Below are 14,025 nucleotides of genomic sequence, written 5' to 3'. Positions count from 1 at the left end.
TGCTACGTTTTACACCTCTCATTCCCCCTGCTCTGGCTTTTCCGAGCCCCTACACCGGAGACATTTGAAAACACTTCTGACCTGGTTTGGAATCTGCAGGGTTGTGTGATTGGGTCCAATCGGTCTGGACGTCTCATTCTCCGAGACTAAGCCACAAATGTTAACATGGCAACTACCAGCAAAGCGCAGAGTATACATGCAGCCTCCTGTTTATGTCCAGTATAGGAGAATGTTCATGATATATGCGGTTTGGGCATGTTAGTTTAAAACTAGTTCTTCTACTGAAGCTAAAAACACTTGTGTGCACGGAGATTGCTTTTGGCTCAAAAGTCCACCTTGTGTTGTCTTTTTATCAAACATGCAACTCATTTTTTTTTTCTGGGTAAAAATGTCAAATTAACGTTTAACGTTTTTGTCACTTAAAAAAAAAAAAAAAGTAGTCACCAACATTTCAAATTTTTTTTTCACAAATTTTCGATGTTTTTGTCAATTTGTCTGTACTTTTTTGACGTTTTTTCCAACATTTTTTGTCACTTTTGTCGCTATAAAATTGATTAACACACCCAAATTCAATGAAAGTAGTGAACTGATAATTTATTTTACTTGTAAAGAGTAATGGTTGTCTGGAACCATCCACCTTATGTTTTTGGACAATTTGGTTGAAAGAAACCCAAATTTCTGATATAGAAACTTTTTGAAAATGGGTAAAATTTCACCCGAGGACAACAGGAGGGTTAAAAACCAAACTGTAGCACTGTAAATATAGCCTAAAACAGCATTAAAACCATCATAACTGCCTGATGCATGCCAAACCATTAAGTAGTGCATAACATGTCATATTATAGATTGCACACACTGACAGAATGGTATATATAACTTGCCAGATATTATCTCTTATTGCGCAGATGTCATAATGTCATTTTTTCTTCCCATCTCATGGCAGTCAACAAACATCAGACAAAAGTCACAACATTCTATTTTCGGACTTACTCAATTGGGAAATTAAAAGTTAATGAAGTGGTTAAGACTGCTTGTGTGCTCGGCGCCATATATAAGGAATTATGGGAACGCATGTCTACCAACCAGCATTGGAGATTCATCATTGTGCATGCTAAACTTCCAAAGTGCATGCAGACTCTAAGCATCTGTTTGTCTCTGGGTATCGAGAGCTTTTACACCATGCTTGTATTTAGAGTCTCATGGATCACAATGTTCTCACGGGTCTATATTTATGAAGTCAAAAGGATAAAACAAATTGTAATCTTAATTTTTTCCCTGTTAGTGTCCATCTGCCACAGTCAGATGCTGCCTTGACTAATGCAGTCCATCATTTTAGTGTAGGAGTCTTTCCTAACATGACTATCATGCTGCTGACCATTCCATTAAGGAGTGCTCCACCTTTTTATTAGCTCACACGGTATTTTCCGTGCAGTGAGGACAAAAAGTTAACTTATGGGCAAAGTCTGAGCCAAATAGAGTTACGTGTTTACATTCAATTCAGGAAATGTGGAAATAAAAGCAACTGTGACTGCCGCGACTTTCCAAAAAACATGTAATTATGTTGTTTTGGAATTATGGCTTATGTCAAGACTGCAGTATGTCTCTGTTGGCTCTATTCAATTAAAAATAATAGTAGGCCATCACTATTCATGTCCAATAGCTCGTTGTTCCCCCGCTGCAACCATGAAGCTACACTCTCACACACCAAGCACACCCACTGCGTGAACCCACTGCAGATTCTACTAAAGCATTTCTACTTATTGTTGCTGTCGGGCAGAAGCCTTGTATCTCGATATTTTGTCTTTTTTCATTCTTTCCATAAATCAATTCAATTGTTCACTTGTTACGTCTGTCTGTAGGTTTTTTACATATATTTAAACAGTAACCGGGCAATCTTATTTGACTTTGTCTTAAGTAAATAGCTCAATAAAATGTTTTCAAATTATCCTTTTTTTTTTTTTCATTTCCTGAAAAAGTAGTTTGGATATACAAGGTTTTCACCTGACAGCGAAGTTATGTTTCATTTTAATTATTCCTATGTGGCACTTTTCCTGGTTAACTCCAAGTCTCGCAAACTGAAGCGTTTACAGTATGTGCTGCGATTATAATTAACACCGAGACAAAACTCCAATGTGAATTCCGCTAAATAAACTCCTGCACTGTGACAGTCGTCTTCATGCTTGAGTCAGTAGATGTTGGGTGTTCAAAAAAAAAGCCGACAAGAATCAAACTCCCTTCTCACTGCTCTTCACTCGCTGTGTGTCTGACTTCAGCCGAGCTTTCGTCATCCCTCTCGCTGCGTCTCTTGCAACGTCAGTCTGTCTATCATTGCTCTTTCATCACCGTCTGTCTCTTTTACCTCCTGCCTTGCTTCACGCTTTCATTGAGTTTTTTCACGTAACTGACATTTTTGACATTGTGCTGCTTTCAAATAATTCAGAAACGCTTTCGACTGACATTTATCTTTTCAACTGTTCCTTTGTGAAACCACTCTTTTCCATCACACATTCTCAGATGCATCCATCCGTAATGTTTGTATGCAATAATGTAATCACCACCTTCCCACATGATGTCATATCATGAATCTTCACCTTGAGCTAGAAGAAATTAGGAGGTGTTGAGTACATGAGATGCTGATCTTCTCTAATTGCCTTGTCAAGGCTGGGATGTGCATTTCTGATGAGGGCCCCGTACTGCTGCCTCTCATATAAGTAAAAAAACCGCCGCTATTTTAGTGAGTGATTAAGTGAGTGCAAGTTTGTTGATAGCCTCTCTTTTTCTCTCAACTTTTCTTCAATTACCTATAAGTTGATTTAGCCCGCTCCAGCTGCAAGATAAGTTGCTGCTTCACTTCAGGAATGATCCAATTAATTTTAATATATTGGCCGCGGCCAGACAATTGACCAAAATGAACAGAGTAAATTCAATATATCAGTTTGATCCAAAGCCTCCCTTCTTTGTTTAACTTTTACTTGGTCATCTTCAGACTCCACCTCACAGATGGAGGAAGCAAAGAAAGAAAGAATGGGAGATGAGATGCTGCAGTCCTTTTCTTTGATTTATTCATCTTTATATCCATCCATCCATCTTCATCCGCTTATCCGGGGTCGGGTCGCGGGGGTAGCAGCTCCAGCAGGGGACCCCAAACTTCCCTTTCCCGGGCCACATTAACCAGCTCCGACTGGGGGATCCCGAGGCGTTCCCAGGCCAGGTTAGAGATATAATCCCTCCACCTAGTCCTGGGTCTCCCCCGAGGCCTCCTCCCAGCTTTATATTACTTGTGTTAATGAGCTAAACAAGCTTGCAGCAATTAAAGCTGTGTAAGTTTAATTCTTTTTGTTTCCAACAACGAACGTTGAACCAATGATGCCTCCCAAAAATCTGAAATGAAACATCAGGTTTTCACCAAGTGCTGTCTTTATATTATCCAGAAACTATGAGCTGTGGTACTGAATGTTAGAGGGATCATGACTGCACATTATGATCAAATGAATATCAGTAACCAATACTATAATTGTTAATTGTTATTATGTTTTTTTTCTTAATTTTTCACATGTTTTAGTGTGTTACATAGTTTCTTTGTGTATGATAATATACTGTATGTATAAAGTAAAAAAAAATAAATAAACACATATCACACTGAATGGAGCTTTCTCTCCCACAGACAGCCCACATGATTGAGATTGAGAAAGCCAGCCTCTGTTCAGTTTTTTTTGCCAAATAAAGCTCTGTAACAATAGTTAAGCAGGACACTTTTAGTTTGTGTGGTACAATGGTTAGATAGAGAGTAGTCTATTTCCACGACGTTCCACTTCCGGGATTGGTCCGTTGCCGATATTCCGCCGCATTTCCTTCTTTTCGGACGGATGTCCGTTACCTTCCGTTTTCTTTGTGTTACCGTTCTAAACTCCGGTGGATTTCAGAGGACTATGGTTAACTGCTCCTCAGATCTCTGCAGGGTAAATCCAGACAGCTAGCTAGACTATCTGTCCAATCTGAGTTTTCTGTTGCACGACTAAAACAACCTTTGAAACGTACACGTTACACCAAAACAAGTTCCTTCCCGAGGCTATTTTGCAGAGGCACCATGGCTCCGTCTGGTGCTTAGCACCGCCCAAGACCACTGTGATTGCTTTACAGAAATGTCAAAAAACCAGAGTTCCTTTTTCTCCCATCCTGGAATGCTGTGTGGACTAGGCAGACCCTCCTCCGCAGCGCTGTGGCGGAAGGTCTGGCAAAGCGAGACTAGATAAAGAGTAAAAACGTAATGAAACTGACACCGTTCCTCTCAGCTGTGGACGCAGGAAGTGCAGCATTGGTTCTGATCAATGTGTATCACCACCAGGTCAGTAACTGTAAGGACTGTATTTGTTCACGCTAAGGAAGTGTGATAGAGGATTTGGGAGAAAAGAGAGAAGTGGTATCAGATCAGTACTCATTAGGCACACACCCTGAGTTTAGGTATTGGAATCTGTATCGGAAGAGAAAAGTCGGATTGGTGCATGACAAGTCAACACAATACATTTCTCAGTTCATTTGTGCCTTTCCAATAGAGGAATATAAGTGTGATTAACAGAAGATCGGTGTCTGCTTACTGTCCATAACTGGGAAAGAATATTACAACTTTTCGGTAAGAACACCAGCAAATTTTAAAAGTAAAGTAGGCACTAACAAGCACCTAGCAATATTATTTTTTTGACAAATGATGAGGCACAACAAACAAACATCAAAACTGCGATGCCAACCAAGGAATACAGTGAGATCTAAAGCTCCAGCCTTTCTCTGAACAGGAAAAGCAATTAAGAGACTGGATGGATAGATTTCCAGAACCACTTGAATTTGCAGAGATGTGTTTGACTGTTAGAGTAGAACTATTAAAAATCCCACAGCCTTATAACAACATAAAAATGCAGGTCAGTGTCCCTATAGCCAGCATGATAGCTGTTGAACTTCCCTTTTATTGCTTTGGTAAAATTAAAATGGAACTGAGTGAAAGAGCTTCACAGAGACGTACAAACAGAAACGAATAAAAGAAAAAGAGAGGCCAGCTAGCTGGATAGCCTAGCTGGGAGTGCAGAGGGTTGGCAGGTCAAATGTCAACATCTTCATAGGGGCACGGCACACCTTTTAAATGCTCCTGGTGTATAAGGGTTAGAACAAGACTTTGCTCTTAAAGGGCACATCCACACGACCAGGCTTCTTTTCTGCTACTCATACGTAATTCATTACCTCCTACTCTGGGACAGACAAGAGGGACAGACAGAGAGACAGAGAGACAGAGAGAGAGAGAGAGAGAGAGAGAGAGAGAGAGAGAGCGTAAAAGTGTATGCTTCAAGTGTAAGGACAGCTTGAACTCCCATAGAGTTGAGGGCTCCTGAATACGAAAAATTGCCTCCCATTCTGACTGCCTGGGGATACCCAGGAGTCAAACCGAGAGCATATGGACTGCATAAACAGCATTACAAATCACACCGCTACACACATACACCCATCACCCACACACGCAGTCACATATACACTAATGCCCACAGAAGTCAGCTTGTGTAAGAATCAGCGGGCGATGCAGCGAGTGCAGAGCAGAGAGCTTCTTGAACAAACGATCTGTCAGCTAGCTAAAGCCAGCCCCGCAGCCGACGCATATTGGATCTCTGCATCCAGCAGCAGTTCCTATTGCTGTTGCAGTGCTAAGCTGGGGGGGCACTGCTACAAAACAGTTGAGAAAATTGAACGCAGTGCCAGAGTGAATCTGTGTGTTTGTGTGTGCTGTTGCTTGCTAGATCCATTTTCTTCCATTTATATCCAACTATGTAAAGTGTTGAGAACATGTTGCATTTGGTTAAAGGGTGGAAAAAGCAAACACACACACACACACACACACACACACACACACACACACACACACACACACACACACACACACACACACACACACACACCAATCCTTATCTAAACCCCTACCGGCAAACTCTTTTCCATTTTGCAAGGAAGTTGTAATTACACAAATTTAATTAGTTTTTTCTTAATTTGTCTATTGATTGGACAAGCTCTGGCCGGTGGTCTTTGCATGCATGTGTGTGTGTGTGTGTGTGTGTTTGTGTGTGTATGAGAGCGAGAAACAGTAGTTCTCTGTGTTTGATCAAGCACCTCAGAGCATATCTAACGCTTCCAGCCATTTTTGTCATTTATTGTTGATTGCTCTAGACACAAATCATTACGGTGACAATCAACCTCACTAATACAGCTGAGGTCAAAGTGCAGCACTGCTGATCAGGCCTTGCATTATATGTGATGAAGCTTAGCATCAATTCTTTCAGGGAGACTTCTATAACGTTATCACATCTCTCCTAAACTGATCAGCTGTTTCTAGGCATTCACTTTTCAGTTAAACCAATCAGAATCGGCCATGTATTTCGCAAGCCAAACCACAGAATGACGTCCCTGCTTTAAGTCATTTCTCTCCTCTGCGGTTGTCAGTTGTCATTTCAGGCAAACAGTGCGACCCTCCTCCTCCCCTTCCACCTCCAGTCATCTTCACCCACGGTACCCTGGGACTTCATCCAGCTGACCGCTCCCATCGACACCTTCGATTCGGTCTTCGTGCTCCTTCACCACCACCACCAGTGTCTAGACTCCATCGGGGGATATGTCTGGGTTTCTCTACCCCTTTAAAACATATTTGATACGATGGAGTTTAATCTCCAAAGACTTTGTACATTTCATATTTTGCATATGTAGCTTAACAAATAAAACTTTGCATATCTGCAACAAAGTCTCTCCTGATTGAAATTGTATGTGGTCCCAGGAGTATAGATAGAACGGTTTACAGTATATCTGACAACCTGCAGAAGTGCAAGATGCGCAGGTGTGTTTAGGGCGTGTACAAACTCCCTGTAAGACCAGCACGCCCATTGGCGCACAGATGGGCACATGTGTGTTTGCTATTTAAACGACGTGGGCGCTGGACGGGAAATTGACAATTGCGTCGGTCTTTGCGCTGCGTCGGGTGCAAGATAGGCCCCAGAGAAAAGATATTATGCCCCTTTCTTTTTATTTATTTATTTGGCCTTTTTTTCGGTTTTTATTTGATAGTTTGATAGCACAGTTTTAAGATTTGATAGGAGAGAGAGAGAGAGAGAGAGAGAGCGGATGACATGCAGCATGGGACCGTGGGTCAGAATCAAAGCCCCGGGCCACTGTGTTAAGGACTCAGCCACATGAAGAACAATTGACCAACCTGAGATACACAATACAATGGAGATCATTGAAGTAATAGTTTTTTTTTTTTTTCTTTAGCATTTTGGTAAATACGCTTATCCGTCACATGAGGTTCAAGTTATCAGAACTGTACTTCAGCTGTATGCCGCAGCGAGGTTTTTAACTGGGACTAGCTGTAGATGGACAGCCTAAAAAAAACTTGCAAGTGAGTAGGGGAATAGTGTCATGTATACATATAAACTTTTGTCTCCTTTCTTCTTCCAATAACAATATTCAGACACAGAAAAGATGGGAGCAAAACCTGGGTGTCTCACTCACCCCACTTGAGTGGGACAGAATCTGGAAGAACTCAGTATCAATGTCCAAATGTGTACGGTTTAGGCCTTTAGGGTAATACAACTAAAAATACTGCACAGAACAGAACATACATCACCCCCTGTAGAAGACAGATCAAACCCTATCGCTTATGCTGGCATGGTTGTGGGGAGGTGGGCACCACGGCTCTCAGAGATATTGAACATGAACGTAGCACTATGTCCAGCTACAGGCTTGCTGGGCATCCGGCCCAATGGCATCAATGTAAATCTGCACTATTAATTGTCACATTAGCATGCCTTGAAACAAACTGTCAAGGTGTACTCACATCATCAAGGCCTTCTCTCTTTTTAATGGAACAAGGTATTTGCTGGACTCTTAATATTTCTACCTGGTCTCATCTGTTGATGTAATGTTTACTTTAAAATAAAAGTGTATTTATGTGTCGGAGCAAAGCGTGTGTTCATGTAAGATCACGTGCAGGCATGTGTTCTTATGGTCACATTATGTGTCAAATATCAGGCTGTTCTGATGAGCCATTCAGACATATAGCAATGCACTGCAATTTGTATGTATTCCACAATTGATGTACAGTATGCACCACATTGACTGCTGCTGTATAAGACCTCTTTTGTCTGTGTAGGGAGGAGCTTGCGGTGTATATGTGTTTCATAAAACACAGGGCTTTCAAGCTCATGTCCCGGGGAAAACATAAGACTTTCACCCAGGAAACACGTGTTGGTGTCCTGGGGAGTACTACTTAACAGGGACCGGGTGTTTTAATCCAAACCACAATCTTTTTTTCTAATCTTAACTAGTCGTTTTGGTTCCTAAACTTCGTCGCCGCATGAGGGTCACCTCGCGGTGCACTGCAACCGGCTCACAGTCACCTTTCTTGGCTAAATTTAACTGCAAAGACCGCTAAACTTAACTGTCATGTGACCGGTTGTCACGTGACCGGCCGGCGGTTGCTGTGTTTTTGTAAGATATCATATGAATACGTGCATATGTGCATACGTTTTCATACGATACCATACAAACCTGTTTATGAGAATGTGTTGCAAATAGAAACATGCATGAATTAATTGAACACTGTAAGCCCTCCCCCACCACCTTTCACTGGTTTGTCTTGTCGTTGTCCTGCTAGCGATAGGGGCCGAGACTGAGAGAGCTACATGGAGCTACATGGATAAATATGCACCAAACAAGCCACTTTGAAATTTTGCTCTACTCATGAATACAAAAGTTGGGTGACCCTCCCCCGTAGACAAAAAAAAAGTGATGACCCTCCCATCAACAAAGAATAAAAACACATGACCCTCCCCTATTTTCCTCTGGTGGTCCATTCCATAAATACCGAACGGTCCCAAATTATAAGTATGATGAATCTGGCATGACTGGAAGGTGACAATCTTTCCTCCACACAATTATTCTAACTGATTGTAATAGAGGAATAAATGCACCGTTAAGTATATTACAGATCAGATCACCACTGAGGTGGTAGAGGCAATGTCAAAGTAAATGCCAGTCAGAACCTGTCAGACAGGTGGTGGGGCAGCGAGGACAGTGCCACACTTGTCAAAAAATGTAATGTCAAAATGAAAGCGTGCACTGGGAACTTTTGGGCCATAAATATACCCAGAGAAAGTGATGCATATGAACTTTTCCTCAACTAAATCTTATCTTGACAAAATCTGGACACTATCCACACGTTAATATCAGGGCTGTCTGCTTTGTCCTTCCAGCTGTGCAGCCAGGATTTCATGGACACATAATAATAATAATAATAATAATAATACTAATAATAATAGCCGTGACAGCCGTTCATTTATTGAGTATTACTGGTGTACGCCTTGTGCTGGGGAGACAGCTTTATACAAACTGTGCCTGTGTTGTTATAAGCTGTAAATGCCTATTAACTTTTCCAAAGCATTAGGAGTTGACAATGGTGTCCAGCCAAACAAATGATAATGACCAGGTAAATTAGAATGCTGTAAGGGTTGGTTGCATAGTTGATCTTGAAATGATGCTGTTTTTACAGCAGACTCCACATACAGCAACCAGAATATCTGATAATCTGATAATGATCAAAAGTCAAAAATGATGCACACAAAAGCAGCTCAGTTAGGCTGGCACATTTGTGATTTGTTTGTGTCATTGGTTGCACTTCACATTCACTTTCAGGTTACTCTACACTCATTAATAATGTATCTGCACAGTATTGTTCAGTGAAACTAAATATTGTTCTCTGAACTGCTGCTCTTATGTGCTGGGAATTTGGATGAGCTCCATGCATGAAAATGTGTAACAAGAGCTTAGATTGGAACAAACTGGCCCTGAGCTGTTAATCAAGATGGCTGTCCTAAGATGCCTTTTTGGAAATGTAAGGCTTTAGAAATTAATAACCAATATCTACATACTGCTGAAAGTAAAAAGGATTTCAGGGAACATCCAATGTTCTGATTTTAACTAGAACACCAGAGGTCAGTTTAGGTACGGGTATTGTTACGCCCTATACAGGTACACACACACAAACGACACCAGCTCTGTGTTATAACCATGTCATCTCTTCTCCCCCAGAGGCTGAAGATTGGATTTAGTACACAGCTATGTTCCCAGTGTGTGTGTGTGTGTGTGTGTGTGTGTGTGTGTGTGTGTGTGTGTGTGTGTGTGAGTGCCTTACACCTTTTCTGGTCTACACAGCAGGGCTGACTTGGTACAGCTGCCCTGCGGCAGGATAAAGGGTGGATGAGTGGGCGGCTTTGGAAAAGCCAAACAGCATCTCAATACGAAGCTAAAGGTCTCTGGGAGGAAATGTGTGTGTGAAGCAGTGGGAAATATAATCAGGCTCAATGGGCAGCATCCTTTAACAAGGCTTAATAACAAGGTGAACAATGTCTTTCATGCAAACAATGGAGGTACATGTATTCAGGGCCGGCCCGTGGCATAGTCGACATAATGCACCCCCGTTGGCTGCCGCTCACATTGCAATTTAACAACAAGTAGAACTATTCAGAGGTTAGTGGGCCAGTCCAGTTTAACTCCACATACTGTAGTGTTGATGTAGTTTACTGTCAAAACGTAATTTCTTCCGAGTCGACTATTAAACGACCAGCTCCACCAAAAACGTCACCGCGGGAGATGGCTTTGAAACGCAGACACCAAAATCAAGGTAAGAAATAAATAACTATGGCTAACATTACAAGAAACATAAACGGGCTAGCTATAGCTAACTGTTATCGATCTCACGACGTGACTTTTTGCCCAAAGACAGCGTTGTGGAGAGTGAAACGGGAGACTAGAAAAAGGCGTTCAGGTAGTGTGTTGTTAGGCTGGCTACAGTAAATCATAGGCTCCTGTTATCTAAAAGATTTTCAATGCATGGCTCAATATGTAAATGATTTCGACAATGTGGAGGAGGTCGTTATAATTGGATGGCCTGCAGCTTCAAGCACAATTCGTTTGGATACAAGCGTTACATTTTGGAAGATAGACGGGATTCTGAACAGTGATGCGCTGCGCACACACACACACACACACACACACACACACACACACACACACACACACACACACAGACAGCAGAGATGTGTTACAACACGCAGGACATGCACCTGACTGGGAAAGATACCGATACGCTTGTTACTGTAAGTAGGCTACAATAAAACCTAATAGTACACGTATCAATACCCACTCACCTGTCTACAGGCAGACACATGTAGGAAGCGATATATTTCAATCTGATCTGTCTGGGCAGTCCACTCTCGTCCACCGCGCTGTTTACACAAACACAGCTCTACTTTACTCTAAATAGCAAATTTTGACAAACAAGCTAAAGCAAAAGCTTGTTTGTAGTCTAACTGTTTATCTTAGTTTGCTGTTCGGACAGACCTGCCCCCACTGCTAAAATAAATCCTAAAGGAAACACTGGGGATGCCCCAAAGCCACACAACAGCATGATTACATAGCTTATATTAAATAGGCCCTATTTTCTGGGTTGCCTACATCACGCAATTTTCAAAAAACACCATATTTTTGTTGTGCTCCACATTACTGCAGCTCCTCTTTTCACCCTGTGTGTTGAGCTCTCTGTTTTAGCTACAGAGTGAGACATCTCACTTCTGTTTCATCTTTGTTGGGAGTCGCACATGAGCAGTAGCTAGGTAAGGACTACTAGCCAGTCAGAAGCAGAGTATGAGGGCGTGCCCTGACAGTAGCTAGGTAAGGACTACTAGCCAGTCAGAAGCAGAGTATGAGGGCGTGCCCTGACAGTAGCTAGGTAAGGACTACTAGCCAGTCAGAAGCAGAGTATGAGGGCGTGCCCTGACAGTACCTAGGTAAGGACTACTAGCCAGTCAGAAGCAGAGTATGAGGGCGTGCCCTGACAGTACCTAGGTAAGGACTACTAGCCAGTCAGAAGCAGAGTATGAGGGCGTGCCCTGACAGTAGCTAGGTAGGGACTACTAGCCAGTCAGAAGCAGAGTATGAGGGCGTGCCCTGACAGTAGCTAGGTAAGGACTACTAGCCAGTCAGAAGCAGAGTATGAGGCGTGCCCTGACAGTACCTAGGTAAGGACTACTAGCCAGTCAGAAGCAGAGTATGAGGGCGTGCCCTGACAGTACCTAGGTAAGGACTACTAGCCAGTCAGAAGCAGAGTATGAGGGCGTGCCCTGACAGTACCTAGGTAAGGACTACTAGCCAGTCAGAAGCAGAGTATGAGGGCGTGCCCTGACAGTAGCTAGGTAAGGACTACTAGCCAGTCAGAAGCAGAGTATGAGGGCGTGCCCTGACAGTAGCTAGGTAAGGACTACTAGCCAGTCAGAAGCAGAGTATGAGGGCGTGCCCTGACAGTACCTAGGTAAGGACTACTAGCCAGTCAGAAGCAGAGTATGAGGGCGTGCCATGCTAGCAGCTAGGCGAGCATTATAACGTGTGTTACAAAGCGACCACGTTTGTCTCTGAAGTAAAGGCTGGACTACAATAGAGCTGTTTGGAGCAGTTTGTGAACAGTGTTTTCTGTTGGAGATGGTAAGTCCCTTTGGGGTGGACTTTGGGCTTTTTCACTTTGTAAACCTATAACATGCACAAAAAAAAGATATATAACACAATAAAGGAAAGGGAAAAAGTCAAACAGCATAATATGAGCACTTTAAGTGATATTACAAATTTTTCTGGCCTGGTTTGAGTGTACTAGTACAGAGCCCGTTGAAGATGTGCCTTGGAACGGGCCGATTGCTTGGCCTGTGGTATTGCTGCTTGTAGAATTCTTGAAAACCAAATTGTATCCACATATTAGTTACAGAGGGACCCCAAACAACTTAATATGCAACTCCACTGTATAGTCTACTACTGACTTACTGACAGAGAACGTTGCAGATTCAGAATGTAATCACAAAATATCTGCATGTGGCGTCTGCGTGTGACATGCAGGCTACCTTCCCCCCAAACACGCCCCCAAACACGGACACACATACGTACGTACAGATATCGCTTCATTAGATAGATGAACACAGTGATTGGTGGTGGAGTTGGCTGCGATGCAAGGGGCACCAGCTAAAATCTTGCCTAGGGAAACAGGAACAGTTCAGGTTGTACGACATTCTCATTTGCCTCTGCTCCCTTAAAATCCATATTCCACCTCGCCTTCTCTCTTCTGAAAATATAATTGTAATACCCTTTCAAACTGCACTTTCAACTGCACGTCATGCCACAGGTGCAGTGTGTCCCCCCTCGCATTATACTGTTCTTTCCAGCACAGCTTTTGTATTAATAAGACATTCATGTCGGAATGAGACCTTAGGCATTCAGTTTACGGCGTGTTTGATTTAGGGGTGAATCACCCCATTTTGTCTGATTCCTCTTGTTATTACGCATCAATCCAAAACGGCTCTTTGAGCATCAACGTGAGCAGTGGATACTTGAAACTGTGTTCTTAGGTTCAAAGTATTTCGTTCCCTTGTGCCCCACTAGTCCTATTTAATCAAAAAGTTGTTGTTTATGTTGTTGTACAGAAGACAAGTTCAGATTCTGGTCAGGGAAACCAACTGTGTGTCACCTTAGTGTCCTTAAAATAAACAGTGGTATTCCATTAATGTTGTGCTTTTCCCCTTCTGCTCTTCATCTTTGTTTTTTATGTTACATCTTAACTATCACACTGATGATTGAGGCTCACTGTCTGGTAATAATACATGCAAGCTTTATACATTATTCTAGTTTTGTTAACTTTTGGACAGTGATGCTGATTGAAAGAATCATTTATTTTCTTAGCAATAGCATTTTATTTGCACGTCTCACTTGAACTTACAGTGTACAGTATACTCAATACTGTCATTCCTTCTGTTTCTCTCTCTCATATCTATTATGCTTTGTAAAATCATATCTGTGCTTTGTATGATTAGTGAGGTATACAGTTTGTGGTATAGCTGGGCTACTGCAATATATGGCTGCTCCAATATTATCCTTTTTATTAGAAATCAGATGTTGGTCATATCTGAT

At 42.2% G+C, this 14,025-nt stretch overlaps 1 protein-coding gene across 1 annotated transcript in view; it reads right to left on the bottom strand.

Moving 5' to 3' along the window:
* The window catches only part of LOC144521905 (neural-cadherin), a 340,271-nt gene that overhangs the window by 70,254 nt on the left and 255,992 nt on the right, over positions 1-14,025 (bottom strand). The window lies entirely within an intron of this gene.

The sequence above is a fragment of the Sander vitreus genome, chromosome 1 (assembly GCF_031162955.1).
Source record: "Sander vitreus isolate 19-12246 chromosome 1, sanVit1, whole genome shotgun sequence".
Classification (NCBI taxonomy): Eukaryota; Metazoa; Chordata; class Actinopteri; order Perciformes; family Percidae; genus Sander; species Sander vitreus.
This window is presented reverse-complemented; position numbering and strand designations above follow the sequence as displayed.